The following is a 14716-nucleotide window of genomic DNA, read 5'->3' as shown; positions in this document are numbered from 1 at the left end:
AGTATCAGTGGTAATATCCCCCTTTTCATTTATAATTCGGTGTATTAGATTTCTCTCTCTCCATTTCTTTGTGAGATTTTCTAGTGGTATGTCTATCTTACTTATTTTCTCAAAAAACCAACTTTTGCTTTCATTAATCTTTCGAATTGTTATTTTAGATTTCCATTTCATTGATTTCTGTTCTAAGCTTTGTTATTTCCTTCTGCCTACCTATTTTTGGCTCCTTTATTTGGTCATCATCTAGTTCTGAAAGTTATGTAATTAAGCTTTTTATATAGGTTCCTTCTTCCTTTCTGATGTGTGCTTGCAAGGTTATACATTTTCCTCTTAGTAGTGCTTTTGTCGTATCCCATAAATTCTGACAATTTGTGTCTGCATTGCCATTTGTTTCCAGGAATGTTTTGACTTCCTTTTTGATTTCATCTCGACCCACTGGTTGTTCAGTAGCAAACTGTTGAGTTTTCAGGTGTTAAGGTTTTTCTTATGTGTTTCTTATTTTTGTTGTTATTTTTTAATATCTTTATTTAAACACCATGATTACAAATATGATTGTAGTTGGGTTTCAGTCATGTAAAGAACACCCCTCCACCAGTGCAACATTCTCATCACCAAAGCCGTAATTTCCCTCCTCCACACCCCACCCCCGTCTGTACACGAGACAGACTTTCTACTTCCCTCATTCATTCACATTGTTAGGATGGTTCTCAATCTAGTTATTTCTTTAACAGCCCTCATCTCATTTTGTGGTGAGTTTCCTGTTGTGAGCTGTACCTTCAGCCCTCCTCTCTTTTGTCTCTCAGAATATTTGTAAAAAAAATGTCTTTTATTTTTTCTTAAAACCCATATATTAGTGAGACTATTCTGTGTCTATCTCTCTCTAACTTATTTCACTCAGCACAATAGATTCCATGTACATCCATGGTTAGGAAAATTTCATGAATTCATCTCTCCTGACAGCTGCATATTATTCCATTGTGTATATGTACACCGTTTCTTTAGCCATTTATCTGTTGAAGGCATCTTGGTTGTTTGCAGAGTCTGGCTATTGTAAATAGTGCAATGAATATAGATGTGAGGAAGGGATTTTTGTATTGTTGTGTGTGTGTGTGTGTGTGTGTGTGTGTGTGTGTGTGTTCCTAGGGTATATCCCTAGGATATAGCTGGATCATATGGGAGCTCAATTTCCAGTTTTTGGAAGAATATCCATATCACTTTCCATAAAGATTGGACTAAACAGCATTCCACCAACAGTGAAAAAGAATTCCTCTCTCTCCACAAAACTGCTTGTTCTTATTCTTTGTGATGTGCACCACTCTCCGTGACATGAGATGGTGCCTCATAGTTGTTTTGATTTGCCTTTCCCTGATGATTAGTGATGTGGAGCATATTTTCATGTGCCTTTTGCTCATTTATATTTCTTCTTTGAGGAGGTGTCTGTTCATTTCTTCTCCCCATTTTCTGATGAGATTAGATGTTTTTGTCTTGTAAACTTCTGTCAGTGCCTTGTATATTTTGGATATTAGCCCCTTATCTTATGGGTATTGAGTGAATATTTTCTCCCACTCAGTTCATGGCTCTTGTATTCTGGGCATTATTTCCTTCAAGGTGCAGAAGTTTCTCAGCTTAATATATTCCCATCTGTTTATCTCTGCTTCCACTTGTTTGGAGAGTGTTATTTCCTCCTTAAAGATGCCTTTAGTCTCAATGTCATTGAGTGTTTAACCTACATGTTGTTATGATTTCAGATCTGATATCAATGTCTTTAATTCATTTTGATTTTACCTTAGTACAGGGGTGGCGAACAAGCTCAAAACAAAGAGCCAAAATTTTAAACTGTAAGAGTTAGAGAGCCATACCACACAGTGACCTGCCAAAACAGGATTTTGTTGAGGATCTTTACATCTGTGTTCATCGGAAAATCAGCAATTTTCTTTATTTGGCAGCATCTCTCTTTGGTTTTGGTGTCTAGGTGATGTTGGCTTCATAGAAGCTATGTGGAAGTGTTCCCGTTTTTTCAATTTCATGAAAGAGCCTGGCCAAGAATGGTAGTAAGTAGTTTCTCTTAAAAGATTTGAAAGAATTCATTCATGAATCCATCCGGGCCTGGGCTTTTATTTTAGGCAAACTTTTCATTACGGTTTTAATTTCCTCAATAGTGATGGGGTATTTAGATTTGCTACATCCTCTTTATTCAACCATGAAAGGTTATGAAAGTTCAAGAATTTATCCATTTCTTGGGGGTTCTCATATTTAGTGGTATAGAGTTTCTCAAAGTATTCTCTGAATATCCTTTGAATCTCTGCAGTATCTGTAGTGATCTCCCCCTTTTTATATTTGATATGGCTTATCAAGTTTCTCTCCCTCTCTTTCTTTGTGAGTTTTGCTAATGGTCTATCAATCTTGTTTAATTTTTCAAAGAACCAACTTCTGCTTTCGTTGATCTTTTGTATTGTTTTTTGGGTTTCCACTTCGTTGATTTCTGCTCTCAGCTTTGTTATTTCCTTCTGTATTCCTATTTTGGTTCCTTTTGTTGATCATTTTCTAGTTTTATAAGCTGCTTCATTAAGCTATTCATGTATGCCCCTTCTTCCTTCCTAATGTGTGCCTGAAAAACTATAAATTTTCCTCTCAGTACTGCTATGGCTGTGTCCCATAGATTCTGATAGTTTGTGTCTTCATTATCATTTTTTTCTAGAAAAGGTTTGATTTCCTCTTTGATTTCATCTCGGTCCTACCGTTTGTTCGTTAGTAGGCTGTTTAATTTCCAGCTGTTAAAATTTTTCTTCTGTGTCCCTTTGTATTTCACATCTAATTTCAGAGCCTCGTGGTCAGCGAAGGTAACCTGCAAAATATCTATCCTCTTGATTTTATGGCGGTACGTTTTATGTGCCAGCATGTGGTCTATCCTGGATAATGAGTCATGTACATTGGAAAAGAATGTGTATCCAGGTTTCTGGAGATGGAGTGTCCTATATATATCTACTAGGCCTCTTTTTTCTATTTCTCTTTTCAGGTCTAGTATATTTTTGTTGGATTTTAATCTGGTTGATCTATCAAGTGTTGACAGGGCCATGTTGAGAGCTTCCACAATTATTGTGTTATTTTTGATATCCTTTTTCAGATTTGTCAACAATTGTATTAAACACTTTTCTGGTCCCTCATTTGGTGCATATGTTTAGGAGGCTGATTTCTTTCTGCTGTGCATATCCCTTGATTAGTAAAAAAAAAATCCATCTTTGTCCCTTCTAACTTTTCTGAGTATAAACTTTGTGTCATCTGATATTACTATGGTCACTCCACCTTTTTCCTCCAGCCTTTTATTTTGAGTCTATGTTTGTTCTGACTATTCAGGTATGTTTCTTGTAGGCAGCAGAAGGTGTGATTCAGTTTTTTGATCCATGTAGCCATTCTGTGTCTCTTCACGGGTGCATTTAGTCCAAATTGACATTGAGAGAGATAATTTTCATGGGATTTAGTGCCATCTTTGTGTTGAAGTTTGATGTGTCTGTTGGTAAGTAATGTCTTAAAGTAGACCTTTTTGTTTTTCTTTTAAGGCTTGTTTTGAGTCTGTAAAAAATCTGAGCTTTTGTTTTTCTGTGAAGCTATGTATACTTCCTTCAAACCTGAAATTGAGTTTTGCTGGATGCAGTATTCTAGGCGAAGCACTTATTTCATTAAGTTTTGTCACTATGTCCCACCACTGCCTTCTGACCTTGAGAGTTTCTTGTGACAGGTCTGCTGTAAATTCAAGGATGCTCCCTTGAATGTAATTTGCCTTTTTGAACCTTCTGCTTTCAGTATTCTGTTTCTATCTGCGAGATTCATCATTGCGACGAGGATGTGTCTTGGGGTGTTTTTTTCTGGAGTCTCTTTTAGCTGGTACTCTTCAGGCATACAGGATTTGGTCACATGTATTCTTTAGCTCTAGTAGCTTTTCTGTGATGATGTTCTTGACTGTTGATTCTTCCTGGAGATTTTCTTCCTGGTTCTCTGGGACTCCAATTTGTTTTTGCTGAGCTTATCAAAGACTTCTATTTTCATCTGTTCACATTCTTGGAGTAATTTTTCCATTTTTGATCATTTGCTTTAAGGCTTTTTCCCAATCTCTTCTGCTGTATAGAGTTGTTATGCATTGCATCTTCCAGCTCACTAATTCTATCTTCAGCTGCTGTTACCCTGTTGGAGAAGTTTTCCTTTGAGTTTTTTTAATTCATCCTCTAAGTTTTTCAGACCTGTTATTTGACCTGATACTTCAGTTTGGAGTTTTCTGATATCTATCTTCATATTCTCTTGATTCTTTTTAGTGTTTTCTTCAACTCGATTTATGCTACTTTGAGTTCTGTACCATCCTCCATATTTCTTCCCTAAACTCCATATCTGAGAGAATAACTAGGTGGTTGGCCATTTTTGGGTCAACAGAGTTGCCATCTTCATTCTCTATGCCTGGTATTGGTCTGCATTCTTTCCCCATTGTCACACTTGTATTGTGATTTTTTTTCTACATGTTGTGGTGGTATTCATTGGCTACGTGGGGTGTGGGCCACGAAGCGAAGCAGAGTGGCTGCACTCCTTTTGTTCCATCCCTTGTGTGTGGGACAACTCGTCTCAGGAGAAGCCAGCCCTCAGGGGAAGGATGCCAGAGAGGATCATATTTCCCAGGCTGAAGCAAGCAAAGTGAAGCCTCAAGATGTCTGCTGTGCTTAAGAAGCCCTGCAGAGTCAGCTATATCCACAGTCTCCAGGTAGGGAAGACTCACCTCAGGGGAAGTGAGCCCTCAGGGGAAGGATGCCAGAGAGGATCTAAGTTCCTAAACTGAATCAAGCAGAGCGAAGCCTCAAGATCATGCTGAAGAGGCCCTGTGGAGTCAGATATATCCAGAGTCTCTGGGCAGGGAAGAGTCCTCTTCTGTGTTCCTTTGAAATTCACATCTAATTTCAGTGCCTTTTGTCTGTGATGGTAGTTTGTACAATTTCTATCCTCTTGACTTTATACACATATGTTATATGGGCCAGCATGTGGTCTATCATGAACCATGTGTATTGGAGAAGAATGTGTATCCAGTTTTCTGAGGATGGAGTGCCCTATATATATCTACTAGTTCACTTTCTTCCATTTTTCTTTTCAGAGCTAATACATTCTTGTTGGGTTTCAACCTGGTTAATCTATTGAGGTATAGTTCACCTTCTTCCATTTTTCTTTTCAGAGCTAATACATTCTTGTTGGGTTTCAACCTGGTTAATCTATTGAGGTATCATGGCAGTGTTGAGATCTCCCACTATAATTGTGGTGGTATTGATATTTTCTTTCAGGTTGGTCAAGAGTTGTATTGAATATTTTCAGGTCCATCATTGGGTGCATAAATGTTTAGGAGTGTGATTTCTTGTTGTACATATCTTTGATCCTTTCATTTGACAAAATGACCATAATTTGTCCCTTATTTGTCTGAGTCTATTGTTTGTTTCATCTGATATTAATATAGCCATTTCAGCTTTTTTAAGGGTGTTGTTCGCTTGGATGATTTTCATCCAGCCTTTGATTTTGAGTCTATGCTTGTTTTGATTATTCAGATGTGTTTTTTGTAGGCAGAAAAATGTTGGATTCAGCTTTTTGATCCATTTTGCCACTCTTTGTCTCTTTTCAGGTGCATTTAGTACATTGATGCTGAGAGCGATAATTGTTATGGGATTTAGTGTCATCTTTCTATATAAGTTTGGTGTATCTGTTGGTCTTTCTTTCCTTAAAGTACACAGGTCAGCTTTTCTTTTAGGGCTGTTTTGAGTCTGTAAATTTTCTCGGTGTTCTTCTGTGAAGCCATGTATACTTCCTTCAAACCTGAAAGGAGTCTGGCTGGGTGTAGTATTCTAGGTGAAGCATTCATTTCATTGAGTTTTGTCACCACTGCCTTCTCTCCTTCAGGGTTTCTTGTGACAGGCCAGCTCTAAATCTTAAGGATCCTTTTTTGAATGTAATTTCCCTTTTTGACCTTGTTGCTTTTAGTATTCTATTTCTATCAGTGGGATTTGTCATCGTGACTAGGATGTGTCTTGGGGTGCTTTTCTTTGGGTCTCTTTTAGCTGCTACTCTTCGGGCAGGCAGGATTTGGTTGCATGCTCTCTTTTTAGCTCTGGGAGTTTCTCAGTAATGATGTCCTTAACTATTGATTCTTCCTGGGGATTTTCTTCCTGAGTCTCTGGGACTCAAATGATTCTTATGTTGTTTCTGTTGAATTTATCAAAGACTTCAATTTTAGTCTGCTCACATTTCCTGAGTACTTTTTACATTGTCCGATCATTTGCTTTGAGTTTTTATTTTCCAATCTCTTCTGCTGTATGAAGTTGTTCTGTATCTCATCTTCCAGCTTTTACTCACTGATTCTGTCCTCAGCTTCTGTTACTCTGTTGGAGAGGCTTTCTATTGAGGTTTTTATTTCAACTACCAAGTTTTTCAGTCTTGTTATTTCAGTTTGGAGTTTTCTAATTTCTGTCTGTGTGGTCTGTTCAGGTCGATCTATGCTTTCTTTTTTATTTATTTTTATTTTTTATCTATGCTTTCTTTGAATTCTATGAACATCCTCCATATTTCTATTCTAAGCTGATTATCTGAGAGGCTAATTTGGTGGTTGGCATTTTTCAGGTCATCAGAGCTGCCATCTTCATCTAATTTTTATAATGTTGGTTTGCGTTGTTTCCTCATTGTCACACTTGCTGTGTGTGGGTGTTTTTTTTTCTTTAGGTGTTATGGTGGAGTTCATTTACTAGAGATGCATTCGGCTGCGAAGTATCTGGCTCCAACCTGCTCAGGTGTTGGTTCAAACCGGCTACGCTCAGATGCCCTCAGTAATCGCATCAGCGGTGGCGAGCCAGACTCACCCTGTTCAAGCATGTCCAGGACACCTCAGTCTCTCAGCTTCCTTTGGGGATTTTGTGCTGGGTTGGTCTCAAACCCATGGACTCAGGCCTCCTCAGTAAAGATGTTGATGGCCCAGACTCAACCTGTTCAGGCATGTCCAGGGCACTTCAGTCTCTCAGCTTCCTTCAGGGATTGCGTGCTGGGTTGGTCTCCTACTGATTTTTTAATGTGTGCCATAACTGGTGGTACTCAGTGCTGATGATACTCCCTGGCTCTGTGCTCAGGGATCACTTCTTGTGATGCTTCAGGGGAATACACGTGGTGCTAGGGATCAAACCCAATTCAGCTGAATGCAAGCCAAGTGCCTTTTACTATTGCTCCAGCCCAATATAACTATTTTTAACAGTATCTATTTTTTACATTTCCTAGACTAAAGCATCAAGATTGTATCATTTTATTTTTTTATTTTGGTTGTTACCTTTTTTTTGTTTGTTTCTAGGTCATACTCATAGAATATGTTTCTTGGTGCCATATCCAGCTGTGCTCAGAGTTTATTCCTGGCTATACATTAAGCAACAACAAGCTGACAAGCTCAGGGACCATATGAAGAGCTGCAGATCAAACATAGGAAATCAACATGCAAGGCAAGTAACCTGATGGCTGTGCACTCTCAAATCTCAAGGTTGTATCAAATTTGATTTACTTTTTTTATGTAATGGAATTTTATAGCTTCTGTGAAAATGAATTGTTCTATGGTTTTTCTCTGCTTATTTTTTATGAGTCTAGAAGGCAAAGCTGTCAAAGTGTTTAGTCGTTCTGCTTCCCTTCCCTCATGAGGGAAAAGTGACAGTCCTCCAATCTTTCCACTCATGTCCAGTTAGCATAGTTGTTTAACAAATCATAATGTCACTTGGTAATTTGGAGAAACGAGAAATGATAGTGTTTAATTCATGAAAAACTAGAAGGTTCTTGAGGATGCAGGAAATTGGTAAGCCAGGATAAAGGGTACCAACTTCCCTTAAACAATAGCTAAATAATATGCATTTCTCATGGAACAAATATGAACTCTACTCAAGGAAACTGAGCACAAGTCTTCTTAAGACCCCTTGGATGTGATTGTCCTTCCACTGTAACTTTACCTTGTCCTCTTTCTTTGCATCTTTGTTCTCATAATTAAAAATGAAAAATTAGCTTTGTGCTAAATGGGCCAGTGTAGCCATAATCTTTCAAGGCTCAGTTTACATTTATTTGAGAAAAGAGTGAGTCTATGGAGCTGGTCCCATTTGAACATGATGACTGCTTTTGTGGGCATGGTTACAGTTGGTTTTTTTTTTTTTAAGGTACATAGTGACAGTCAATCAGAGCCATTCTCATCACCAGTCTTGTCCTCCCTCCACTCCTGTTCCCAGCATGTGTCCGATACCACCTACCTCCCTTGGCCTCCTGGACTGCTAGTATAACAGGTCCTATAGCTTGTTGTAGGTTTGGGGTCTTGATTCTGTTGTCATTGACTTTGGGTTTGGTGTTTAGGTGTGATCATTTTTATTTCCACTCAAATTTCAAGCAACTGTTTGCCCTTGGTATCATCCACTTTATTTCCCCCTCAATTTATGAGTCAGAACAAAGTGATTCAGGTTCTGTGGTTCTGTTAGGAGGAAAGGGCAAAACAAAAAACAAACAGCAATGGCAAAAAACACAACAGCAGGGCCGGAGAGATAGCATGGAGGTAAGGCGTTTGCTTGCATATAAAAGGATGGTGGTTCGAGTCCCAGCATCTCATATGGTCCCCCAAGCGATTTCTGAGCATAGAGCCATAATCCCTGAGCACTGCTGGGTGTGACCCAAAAACCAAAACCAAAACAAAACAAACAAAAACACAACAAGACAAAAACAACAATAATAGGAAAGAAAAAAAATGAAAAATTAATAAAAATATTTAAAAAAAGATTTTAAGTTTAATAAATTACTTAATTTACAAAAAAAACCTTTGGAGGAATGAGTGTGAGAGGGAGCAGAAATGAGGAAGTTTATCCTATCGGCTGTGAAAAAGAGTCAAAAAAGAGTCCTCAGTGGAAGGGTCACCATTAGTGCTCATTTGGCTTGATAAAAAGATTCACAAGATTTGTTATTGGCCATTTTATATTATCTAACTATATTTTTTACACTCTAAAAATGAATGAGAATATTTGTCCTTCTCCCTCAGACTCATAGCATTCTGACTTCATCCAAGTTGCAGAGAAATACAAACCTCTCTTTTCTCATAGCTGAAGTTTCCATTATGTGTGTACATGCCACAATTCCTTCACCTAGTCATCTATTATTGGGCAGTTGGGTTGCTTCCAATACTTGACTACAGTAAGTAGTGCTTCAAATGAACATAAGAGTACAAACAAATGTCCTTCTGAAGTAATATTTTTTCCTAAGGATAGATGCCAATAATGACTACTTTTCCCCATAGAAATTCTTCTGTGGTTTCCATTTTTTCATCCTGGCTTTTAGGTCTTGATAATTAGGCCCCATGTCTCTCATTAGCCTAGTACTTTGTCACTCCCCTCTTTTTTTGCTCTACTCTACAAATACCAAAAATTCCATGATCTCTTCCCCATCCCAGTATCCTTGATCTATGTCCAAATATGCCACTTCCTAAAATGACTTTTTTTAAAAATCAATATAGCTTTCCTGTCCTCAGGACTATGTCCGCTCCAGTATGAAAAGAGACAGTCTTTGTTACTCCAGCCTCACATATTGCCAATTATTTTATATTCTAATAAATAATTCATATTATTCTATAAAGAATTTTTAGTGTATGTATATTTCTATACTAATATTTCCATGAAAGGCTGGCAGCCAGGGACCAAATGGTCTTGGATGCATTGGTGGGGGAAAATAAGGACAGAACTAAATATTCAAGCCAAAGTCAAGATAATAGAATCAAGGGACCTAAACTTTAACAATCTAAACTTAAAGGGGTCTGTTATACTGACAGGTCAGGGGTCAAAGGGTGGTGGTATAAGATGCACTTCGGATCCATTGGTGGAGGGAGTTTGACATTGGTGGTGGGAATGGCCCTAATTCACTGTACATCTGAATTTAATTATAAAGGATTCTGTAGATCACAACTGCTTTAATAAAATAAAACTTAAAAAATGAAAGATTCTATAAAAGTGTGTTAGTTAAAAACACGTGGATGCACTGAAGCAATATCACTTTGATCCATTTAGCTAAAAAAGGGTATATTTAGGAAATTGTTTTTGTATTTGTGAAACATTCTAATATAATTAGATAATACTGTTTAAATTATTGAACAGGTATTACTGTCAGTTACTAAATAATGTTTACAGCACCACATTTAGAAATGCCAAAATACATATGTGCATGTTAAATATTAGATCATGCAGAAGTTTCATCTTTTAAATGACATTGTAATAATAACATAACTGGTGGTCCCTGTTCTGCAGAAGTACTAAAATGGTAATAGCTATTTTTTTCATCCTTTGTTGTTGATTTTAATATACAATATTAGTTATGTCCCAGGGTAGTTAACGATTTTGAGAATTTATGAGTATTTCTTTGTCTTTCTGATTTCTTATACTTACTCATATTTTTTGTTTACTAGATAATCAAACCAGACTGAGAAGGAATTTTAACAACTTCAATTTCATATTAATGAATAAAAGGCAAACGAAATGACCTAGTTTGCAGATGAAGGTGGACTGTGGACTATAATCTGAGCCTGAGGGACACTAACTGCTATTTTTTGTGTATAAGGCTCCTGTTTGCTCATTACTGGACCTTATATGTTGTTGGAAGCCATAAGACTTAGAGAGCAAAATGGAGTCTCTGATGCCTGAGAAACCAAAGGCCTGCATACCTGACAGGCTGTACTGTGGCATTTCCCCCATGGGCCTAAAGGAAAGAACAGCCACATAGTTCAGTTAGCAATAGTCACAAGATGCTCCAATAAACCTCCTGAGTTGATAAGATATAGATCACATCCTGTTAAACTACCATTGTGAAAGAATGTCTGTATGATCTAAGGGTATGCTGTAAAACTGGAAAGTCCGTCCTGTACGATGCCCCTACTTTTCTATAGACACCATGGAAAAGTACTGACTGTTACTTCCGTATTTTGCTTATCTATAAAAACTAGCCCCCTTTCAATAAACCTTAGCTCTTGATCAGCCCGCTTGACTTAAGCTCATTTCTTTCTCAGCCTCTTTCCTCCATTTCAGGTCGGATCCCGCTCGTGACCCACGAATTACTTCGTGATCTTCATTCTCACACCCCCGCGGGTCAGGGGTCCCCCATCAGGGGTCACAATATGTGACATAGGAGTATCTGGAGAGAGTAAAGCTATGCAGAGCAAATGCTTGCTTAGGTAGCAAAGTCCTGAGAAAATGTAGTATACTGCTAACAAAAATAATTATGAATGTCAGCGAATAATAAAATTTGGGGTGCAAAGCAAAACTAAGAAGTGTAAGTGAGGAAGCACAGACTCCAGTTTCAGCTCTTATTTCTAATGTTGGTAGGTACAAGTTTCCTGGTATACATAGTCAGAATGAGTAATAGCATACTTTCTGTAGGTTTGCAGTTCACTATACCATAAATCTTGGTTAAGAACATATTTCTAGTAACTGTCTAAATGAAACTGGAGAAGATATTTTATCTATATTATTTTTCTTAAATTCCACTTAATAAAATTACCTATTATCTATTATTAATCTATTATGCTGAGTGAAATAAGTCAGAGGGGGAGAGATAAACACAGAATGATCTCACTCATCTATGGGTTTTGAGAAAAATGAAAAGCATTTGTGTAATGATTCTCAGAGACAAAATAGAGGAGGACTGGAGGGTCCAGCTCCTGACATGAAGCTCACCACAGGGATCGTTTAGTGCAGTCACAGAAATAATTACACTGAGATCTATCATAACAAAATGTGACTGAATGAGGGAAGTAGAAAGCCTGTCTAGAGTACAGGCTTATGTGGGGTGGGAGGAAGGACACTTGGGATATTGGTCATGGGAATGTTGCACTGGTGTAGAATCACACACACACACACACACACACACACACATACATACATATATATATATATATATATATATACCTTCAGGAAGAATTGTAAAGACCTGTACATAGCACAACATGATCCGGATAATATATATACTGTTCATGTACATCCACAAATACATCTTGTACCAAATAATGCTCTCTTGTAGTAGAATAAGAATCGTGTAAATTCTAAAAGATTTTAGCAGGGTTTCTTTCCCGATTCATTGTTTCATCAGTTTTAAAAGACTCCTTTAAAGCATGTCAGATGAAAAACAATTAGGATTAAAGTTTCCATTTAATTTCCTTTAAACCATTGAGACTTCATTAAAATCTTTTCACTTACTAATATATATATATATATATATATATTGAATATCAAAAAAAGAAAAAAGAAAAGGTAAGCCCCCCCAATTCTTACCACAGGCTGTGTTCTTTACACTGACTCTATAGAAAGAGGAAGTACAGTAAATGCATCCCATATACACCTCAACCCAGGCCTTTTGCCTGGTCTCTATTGTGAATTGGGGAACAAAAAAATTTAAAATAAAAGAAAATTAACTTCACTGAAACATTTATCATTACTTATATAAACAGATTTCATGCAGAATGTAAAATAACTGAAGCAATATACAAAAAATAAAAAAAAACTGTCAGCATGTAAAATTTATATCAGAGCAAGATCATGTTGTGTAGCAACTTTCTAAGTTGATGTTGAGAATAGTAATTCTCTTATTTCCACTATTTGTGGTCAGATTTTCAAATAGCTAAAATTTTTGGTATATTGATATGGGATTTTTTTTGGGGGGGCCACACCTGGTGACGCTTAGTGGTTACACCTGGCTATATGCTCAGAAATAGCTCTTGGCCTGCTGGGGATCAAACCGAGGCCCACCCTGGGTCAGCCATGTACAAGGTAAATGACTTACTGCTGTTGTGCTACCACTCCAGCCCCTGGGTATGAAAAGTTTTATCAATGAAAGGGAAGATGCATCAGAAGATAATGTAGAACTTGAAAAATGGTCCAAAAATGATCTGGACTTTCAGAGAAAGAAGTGATCATAAAAAGGAAGAGATAAGGATAGAACAAAATAAAGGGCTTTCTTGCACCTAAACAAGCAGAAGCTATCATCTTCAATTCACACACATTTTAAGGTCAGAGAAGCTGATGGCTGATTGGCTGAGAGATAAAATAAATGTAGACACACTCCATATTCACTCCTTGAACTTTGGAATCTTGGAATATATAATGATTTTGTTCCCAACCACAGCACATGCTTTGCATATTAGTAAGTATGGATATTTAGGCTAATTTCTTTCTTTTTTTTTTTTTTTTTTTGGTTTTTTGGGCCACACCCGTTTGATGCTCAGGGGTTATTCCTGGCTAAGTGCTCAGAAATTGCCCCTGGCTTGGGGGGACCATATGGGACGCCAGGGGATGGAACTGTGGTCCTTTCCTTGGCTAGCGCTTGCAAGGCAGACACCTTGCCTCTAGCGCCACCTCGCCGGCCCCATATTTAGGCTAATTTCAAGAAAAAATATTTTGAAGTTAAAAACAATATGTGTCAAATAGAATAAAGGATGAAAATACACAGATTTTTTTAGGAAAACATTTATATCCTCAAATATATTAATACTGCCTACACTAACTATGCAGCGAGGTAGAAAATTGAAAAGAAATACTAATATCATATCATTTGGTGTTTCAAAAAAACCACAAGCACAAAAAGCTCAAATTCTCTTAAATAGACAAAGATAATACTGCTGCTTTGAATTCAGGGGGAGTCTAGACATATAATTAAACCCTCTCCATGGCTCTAACAAAAACTGTGTCATTGTGTAATGAAAGCTGCTGCATAGTAATTTAGTTTAATTACAGCTGTGCTTCCTTCAATGGGCTGTGTAGGGTTAATTGATAATGTCTCAGGAGTTGATAGGAGGAAGTTTGAGTCTTAAAAAAAAATCAAACAGGATAAAGAAGAACCAGTAATTTAAAAAAGAAAACGGTATTCTGACCATAGTTCTCTTGCAGAAAATATATAACATATGAACTACCTTAGTTTCAAGAATGTTCAGAATCACTATACATAAATGTAAGAACTTTAAAGTGGGTGTCCTAATTTGGCCACTAACCATTATCTTTATTCTTGACTACTACTCTATAGTTGCTTTAAAATTATTTTTTATAGTATGTGATGGCTATGGCTGCCTATCATTACCAGATCAACAGACATGATTAGGATTGGCTGTAAAATTCATATTCAGCCAAGATTTGAAGTTCTTAATCATCTATTTCACAATCATTTCTGCTGTTTTCCTTACTAGTCTTGATCAAAATTTTCCTTCTGAGTTACATTACAAAAAATAATCATGATTTTTTTTATCGATGATACAACTTTTATTTATTTTTTATTTTCATTTACACTGTCACATTTAGCATAGTGCTTCAGTCTTGAGTATCTCTAAAAATGTTTGTCTCTTAATGTCCTGCATTTAAGAAAACAAATTAATTCATGTAAATACTACCATGATAAAACAAATATTCACCTCTGATGGTTTCTCACTGCCGAAAAATTAAGGTGTAACCTCTTTATTAAAATGAAAAGTTTTGTAAGCATGTGCATGGAACTAGATAAATGTACTTTGCCCTCAATGTTTAAGGAGTTACATAAGTCTAATGTCTTTAGATTATATTGTGAGCTGCTAAGAAATAGTATGTACTACAACTGGGGATTTGATGGACAAAGTAATTGTATTGTACATGGGTTCAGTTTTGTTTTTCTTAATGTTCTTTGGCTGAAAGTTCAAGGCTGG

The 14716-nt window shown here is 37.0% G+C and overlaps 1 protein-coding gene and 1 non-coding gene across 2 annotated transcripts in view; one reads left to right on the top strand and one right to left on the bottom strand.

Moving 5' to 3' along the window:
* Positions 1-14716, bottom strand: part of CAMK4 (calcium/calmodulin dependent protein kinase IV) — a 311178-nt gene that overhangs the window by 52983 nt on the left and 243479 nt on the right. The gene's annotated exons all lie outside the window — the stretch shown is intronic.
* LOC126002678 (small nucleolar RNA SNORA51) lies at positions 12307-12439 on the top strand. Its single transcript, XR_007493354.1, has one exon. It is a non-coding gene; the product is annotated as a small nucleolar RNA SNORA51 (small nucleolar RNA).

This window comes from Suncus etruscus, chromosome 2 (assembly GCF_024139225.1).
Source record: "Suncus etruscus isolate mSunEtr1 chromosome 2, mSunEtr1.pri.cur, whole genome shotgun sequence".
NCBI classification, from domain to species: Eukaryota; Metazoa; Chordata; class Mammalia; order Eulipotyphla; family Soricidae; genus Suncus; species Suncus etruscus.
This window is presented reverse-complemented; position numbering and strand designations above follow the sequence as displayed.